The sequence below is a fragment of the Bison bison genome, unplaced genomic scaffold (genome assembly GCF_000754665.1).
Source record: "Bison bison bison isolate TAMUID 2011002044 unplaced genomic scaffold, Bison_UMD1.0 scf7180017864158, whole genome shotgun sequence".
Taxonomy (NCBI): domain Eukaryota; kingdom Metazoa; phylum Chordata; class Mammalia; order Artiodactyla; family Bovidae; genus Bison; species Bison bison.
Genome location: NW_011494730.1, coordinates 4,210,407 through 4,216,739, shown reverse-complemented (window position 1 = coordinate 4,216,739; position 6,333 = coordinate 4,210,407). Strand labels below are relative to the sequence as shown.

Below are 6,333 nucleotides of genomic sequence, written 5' to 3'. Positions count from 1 at the left end.
GGCCCACACTGCAGTCACAACCTGTCTCAGTGAACAAGACCCCGCCACAGTCCGGAATGGAAGCACAGGTAAGCAAGGAAGGGGGCGGCACTCAAGGGCAAACCAAGGGACAGACGCAGAGGATGCTGTGGGCAAGGAATCAACTGGCCCAGTGACCGCAGAGGGGGAGTGTCGCGACACTGAGGCAAAGAAGCCATACCTGACTTGTGGAAAATAAGCACAGGAATGAGGCAGTCAGGAGGAGGCCTGGTTAGCAACACAAGTTTGCAGGAAGGCAAGGACCTCCGTTTACATTACCACCCCAGTGCTGTGCTTAATCGCTCAGTCGTGTCTGACTCTTTTGCAACCCCATGGACTGTAGCCCGCCAGGCTCCTCTGTCCATGGGATTTCCCAGACAAGAATACTGGAGTGGGTAGCCTATCTCTTCTCCAGGGGAACATCCCAACCCAGGAATCAAACCGGGGTCTCCTGCACTGCAGGCAGATTCCTTATCAGCTGAGCTATCCGGGAAGCCCAACCACCCCAGTGATACTCAGTTAAAAGAATGTTGTATATTTATTTATAGTAGTTTTCCAAGCAAATGAATTTGGCTGATAGATAAAAGATGCAGGACTATAGCCACCAAGAGTCTTGTTGTTCAGCCGCTCAGTCGTGTCCGACTCTTTTCGATCCCAAGGACTGCAGCACACCAGGCTTCCCTACTGTTCACTATCTCCTGGAGCTTGTTCAAACTCATGTTCATTGAGTCAGTGATGCCACCCCCTTTTCTTCCTGCCTTCAATTTTCCCCAGCATCAGGGTCTTTTCCAATGAGTTGGCTCTTTGCATCAAGTATTGGGGCCTGAATATTCATTTGAAGGACTGATGCTGAAGCGCCATTACCTTGGCCACCAAGAGTCTAAATAGAAATAAAATGTTTCAGGATTTCAGTTGACTGAATTTAGATGAAAAAAGGTCACGTGGCTTCTCTACACCTAAATTGACCAGAACACAGCAACTACTATTTTAAATACTGAGAAGGCCTCCCAGGGCCACAGCTTAGGCACGATCTCCTGAATTGTTCTTAGGCAGAAATGGAGCTGAGGCTGGGCCATCTGTCCCTCTCTCCACTCCAGTCCTTCCGGAGACCATCTCGCCAGATGAGGAAACATGGATGGCAGGTAATGAGCAGATATGGCGACCGGAATAAATGAAATAAGCTACCCCAAGCATTTCTGTTTTTCTTCTAAAACCCCAAGTTACCATCAACTTTGCTTTTACAATGGGTAAAATGTAACTGACATACCAAAAAACATGTAGATTTTAGAGCAAGAATGGGTATGGCTACCATGTAAGTTGTATGCATGCATAGTCATATCTGACCCTGTGCAACCCTTTGGACTGTAGCCTGCCAAGCTACTCTGTGCACGGCATTGTTTAGGCAAGAAGTGGGTGTCATTTCTTCCTCCAGGGGATCTTCCCAACCCAGGGATTGAACCTGCATCTCCTACACTGCAGTTGGATTCTTCACCCACTGAGCTATTGAAGAAACATGATGAACAAATGGAAAAGGAGGACAGTAAGACTCTAGAATGATTCCATTTAAGCTACTTAGGAGCCTCAGAGAGTGAATGACCCAAGTAAACACACCAAACTCCCTAACATGAACATACACTCACACATTTAATGAAGCAATACTTACCCTTCCTATTAAAATGCAGACTTCCCCCTAGTCTTTCTTTAAAAAAACAAAAAACAAAGCTTTCTGAAACTCACTAGTGTGACCGCATACTAAAATATGCTGCAACACACTGAACTAAAAAAGATTAAACAGACCTGTACCGCTTATGTTTACAGGCCTTTCAATCCTGTACCAGCAAGATCTATTTGAATCTGTTCAAGAGTACTTAAACCTTATTATTTAGAAAAAGTGAGGCTTCGTAGGCTAGAGGAGAAGCTGGCCTGGCCGCTCGTCTGAAGCAGTTTCTCAAGCTCACAGTGTACTGATGATGAGCCTTCTAGGTGGGGAAGTACCTACATGCCTTCAAAAAAAAAAAGAAAGATTTCAGCTATGTGGCTTCAGAAGCTTCGATTTGAAAGGAACTGACAAAAACTAAAAACTGTAAACTGAAAGTTGCTCAGTTGTGTCTGACTCTGCGAGCGCATGGACTATACAGTCCATGGAATTCTCCAGGCCAGGATACTGGAGTGGGTAGCCTTTCCCTTCTCCAGGGAAATCTTTCCAACCCAGGGATGGAACCCAGGTCCCCGCACTGCAGGCAGATTTTCTACCAGCTGAGTGACAAGGGAGGCCCCAACAAAACTGGAGCACAAACACAGTACTCGGTTTGCTTCGAAATGAGAGAAGTGACAACTGAACTAAGACAAGTTTCAATTAAAAGGGGGACATAAATAACAAAGGACAGTTTCCAAATACCTTATCTCATGCCTGTTTGGTACGTCATGCTTTTCGGCTTGTAGCTTATGGGCCAGCACTGAATGAAGATCTGACTTTTCCAGCAACTTGTTATCTATCAAAGAAAAAAAAGTTAATATAACCTATGTACACTTAATTACTACTCAATCTCTTATAGAGATCTGGACCAAAAAAAAAAAAATAATCAGAAGATGAAAGGGCTGGTTTCACTTTTAAGAGGTATCACAATCCTAGGTATACTGCACTTTGTCACCAACTGTAGCAGTCGTCCAAACTCCAGAACATACACTCCTTAGATGCTTCCTGGCCTAAGCACAGGCAGCCAGACAAAGGAATCTGAAAACTCCCCCCAAAACATTCCCCCTCCATTCTTTCTACCCCCACAGCTTCCTACCTGGGGAAGAAGAAACAAACAACACACCAAAACACAACGGGAAAATGAAGTGCTGTGCACCACTGAGTGCAAGAGGAAAACTCTACCTTAAAGTCAGGGCAGGGCGCTAGGGACACAGACACAAACCAGAGTCCCTGACCACAGGAGCTGAAATACACACGGGTGGGGAGGGTGCAGGTCAAGAATAAAAAGGAAGAGAAAAAGTGAGTTTTTACTCATTTTCTCAGATGGTTTCACAGGTGAAACAGACAGACAGTCCAGGCAGAAGGTCTAGAGCTGCCTAGCAGGTGGCCAGAAATAAAGTCACTCCAACACATGAGAGGGCAGGATGAGAAAATTCAGACCTCTTCTTACTGGCAACGGTGAAACAACAGAGTTTAAAAGCAAGTAGTAACTGGAAGGACTGATGCTGAAGCTCCAATCCTTTGGCCACCTGATGCGAAGAGCCAACTCATTGGAAAAGACCCTGATGCTGGCAAAAATTGACGGCAAAAGGGGAAGGGAGCAGCAGAGGATGAGATGGTTGGATAGCATCACCGACTCAACAGACCTGAACTTGAGCAAACTCCAGGAGATAGTGAAGGACAGGGAAATCTGGTGTGCTATAGTCCGTGGGTGGCAAAGAGTCGGACATGACTTAGCAACTCAATAAGTGACATTAACAGATAGTAACCAGTAAGAAGTCAAAGGTTATCCTGAGGTTCCCTGCTTGACCAACTAGGTGCAAGATCCTAACACGCTGAAGAATACAGGAGCAGAGAGTTCAAAATAGGGAGGTCTCGAACCGTAATATATGTGACAGGGAGCACAATAAAGGAAGCCAAAAGTCAAGTCAGGGCTAGAAATGACGTGGACGCAGGGGGCCAGTGAGATCAGAAGTGGAAGGGGGTGCACTAAGCAGAACAAGAAAGTGACGCTGGGAAACTTACAGAAAACCCACACTTGATGTGGGCTTTCACTAACCCCACACGTCTGAGATGACAGCGCCTTCATGACAAAAATGCCATAGGATTCATGCCAGGGACCATTCCTGGTCAAGAAGAGCTTGTCTTTCCTCTTAAAGAGTTGAGCCCCACTTTTTTGATCTCTGAAGACGGAAAGCCTGGTTAGAAACAGAAACACTGTCTTCATCGATATTAATTTAATAAACTACCTCAGAAGAGGGAAGGGATTCCAACCTTGAATGTTCCCCTGTGTCAAAGAGCCCTGATAAAGATCTTCGAAAATATTACAGAGGGATGCCTGGTGATATCGGGTCTTTCAAAGGACAGGAGGTATTCAAAAGGGATCCTTCCTAAAAGCTCCTCTCACTCAAGAGCAGGATGGAGAGGGAGGGGAGGCCTCCTGCAGTCCCCACGGCCTCTTCTCATCTTCCTCTTCAGGCCCAGAGGCAGGACTGACAGCAAACTCTGCCCCCCTCTTTGAGAAGCGGGGCAATGAAGAGTGGGACCATTTCGCAGTCAACCCCTGCCTAACCCAGAGATCTGCACAGGCCAGGGCAGCCGCGTCCTACTGTTCCTCACCCTGGTCTCCTCTCCAACCGCTCCCCCGCCCAGGCTTGTACTCCTCACTAGGCTGTTTTAAGACATGGTCCCTCTTAAAACAGGACTGACCTGTCTTTCTGACTAGCCTTCAGCATCCTCCACCCTCCTTCAAGATGTCCATTTTCAAAGTGCAGAAAAACATTCAATTGTGTCAATGCGATGACAAGCAAGCACCTTCCATTTATAGGCAATTAAGTAGATGGCTTTCAAAGCACTTGTATGCCCAGCACTGCATTTATGAAGCAGGCAAGGCAAGCTTTACCCCAATTTTATAGATGCAGGTAAGGGAGGCTGGTAAGGGGATTGTGGTCAGACTGTCAATCCGATTTGACTTTTAGTGTGTTATCAGCTTTTGAAGAATAAGCATGTGATGAAATACCTGGTGACTAGAATCTATGTAACCCATGAGGAGTCACATTTGAATAAGGAGTTTCCTGTGCTTCTGGCTTTCTGAACTGGGCTGCCAGTCTCTTAAGAGTGTAAGGAATTAGCGCAACAGCGGCACACCCATCATCTCCCTTTTCCTCCATTTTAGTTAAGAGGATGAGCTCAGCTAGAACCATTTCTTGGGGAAACATGTGAGAAAAGCAAAAAATGCAAAAAAGTTAGGAGCCATCAAGTCTGGGTCCTAATCCAGACCCTATCTACTCTGCCGTGCTACCCGGAGCCCAGAAAAATTACCTAACCTCTCTCGGTCTCAGATTCCTCATTTGTATAAAGGGCAACAGGACCTGTTTCAGGGAATTTTCAGAAAGAAAGTGAAACAATACGTGCCAAATACTGCAGCACTCAAGCTTGTCTATACATCAGAATTACTTGGGGAGCAGCAAGAAATACTGACCCCTGTGTCCCAGCCCATTCCTGTGGTTTAGTTGGTCTGGGGTATGGCCAGGACTTTCTAATTTTTTAAAAGATCCCCATCTAATTCTAACCTGCAGGTATGGGTAGGAACCACAAATTTAGCATGATCAGAATTCAATGAAGGACATTAACTACTATTACACTGAACCTCATCATCAACAGAATTTGAGACCTAAAGGCACACTTCAAGGGGTAGATCTGGAACCAGAGGTTCCAAGAGTGCCCGTTTCTTCCCCCAAATGTGTCATCAGTTAGGGTAAAATGGGGGGCAAGGTAAGGAAATGCTCATTAGAAGACGTCTAAGGGCACAACCAGTCCATCCTAAAGAAAATCAGTCCTGAATATTCATCGGATGCTGAAGCTGAAACTCCAACACTTTGGCCACCTGAAGCTTAGAACTGACTCACTGGAAAAGACCCTGATGCTGGGAAAGACTGAAGGCAGGAGGAGAAGGAGAAGACAGAGGATGAGATGGTTGGATGGCATCGCTGACTCAATGGACGTAAGTTTGAGCAAGCTCCAGGAGATGCTGATGGACACGGAAGCCTGGCCTGCTGCAGTCCATGGGATCACAAAGAGTCCGACGTGACTGAGTGACTGAACTGAACTGAAGGGCACAAACTTTTTTGTACTCAAATTGCTGCGGCGGCGGTGGGTGTGGGCCACCTTTTTCATATCCAAGTCTTCAGTAACAGTAAAGCCTACTATGTCCCGACTAAAAAGTGAATTAAGACTCAAGATGTGTTACAAAGAACACCAAGGCGGAGCGTAAGGACAGGTCTTGAGAAATGAAAGGCAAACATTTCGTGATACTCAGAGCACTATGCTAATGCTTCAAGTCAGTGACCGCTTCAGTAACACGATGCCCGAAATAGCCCGTTTCTGGAAGCTGCCTATTTAATTACACAAGTATTGTGTGCGGAGCACCTGGGATTCACACATACAAACGTGAACGGCGCCTGCCCATGAAGAAAATCCAAGGCTTACAGGGAAACCCTCCACAGTAACACCCAAGGATAAACGGAAAAGGGGAAAAGATACAAAAAGGCACGGGGCCGTGCCAGGCGTTGGGAACCCGGGGCGGCATCCAGGCGCGCGAGAGGCGCCGGAGCTCGGCC

The 6,333-nt window shown here is 46.5% G+C and overlaps 1 protein-coding gene across 2 annotated transcripts in view; it reads right to left on the bottom strand.

The window, feature by feature from the left end:
• ATG16L1 (autophagy related 16-like 1 (S. cerevisiae)) overlaps positions 1-3,240 on the bottom strand; it is a 39,346-nt gene extending 36,106 nt beyond the window's left edge. For both annotated transcript variants that reach the window (XM_010841233.1, XM_010841234.1), the window contains exon 1: positions 2,417-3,240. The gene's annotated coding sequence lies outside the window, so the exon portion shown is untranslated. The remainder of the gene's footprint in view (positions 1-2,416) is intronic.
• Between the last annotated feature and the right edge of the window lie 3,093 nt (positions 3,241-6,333).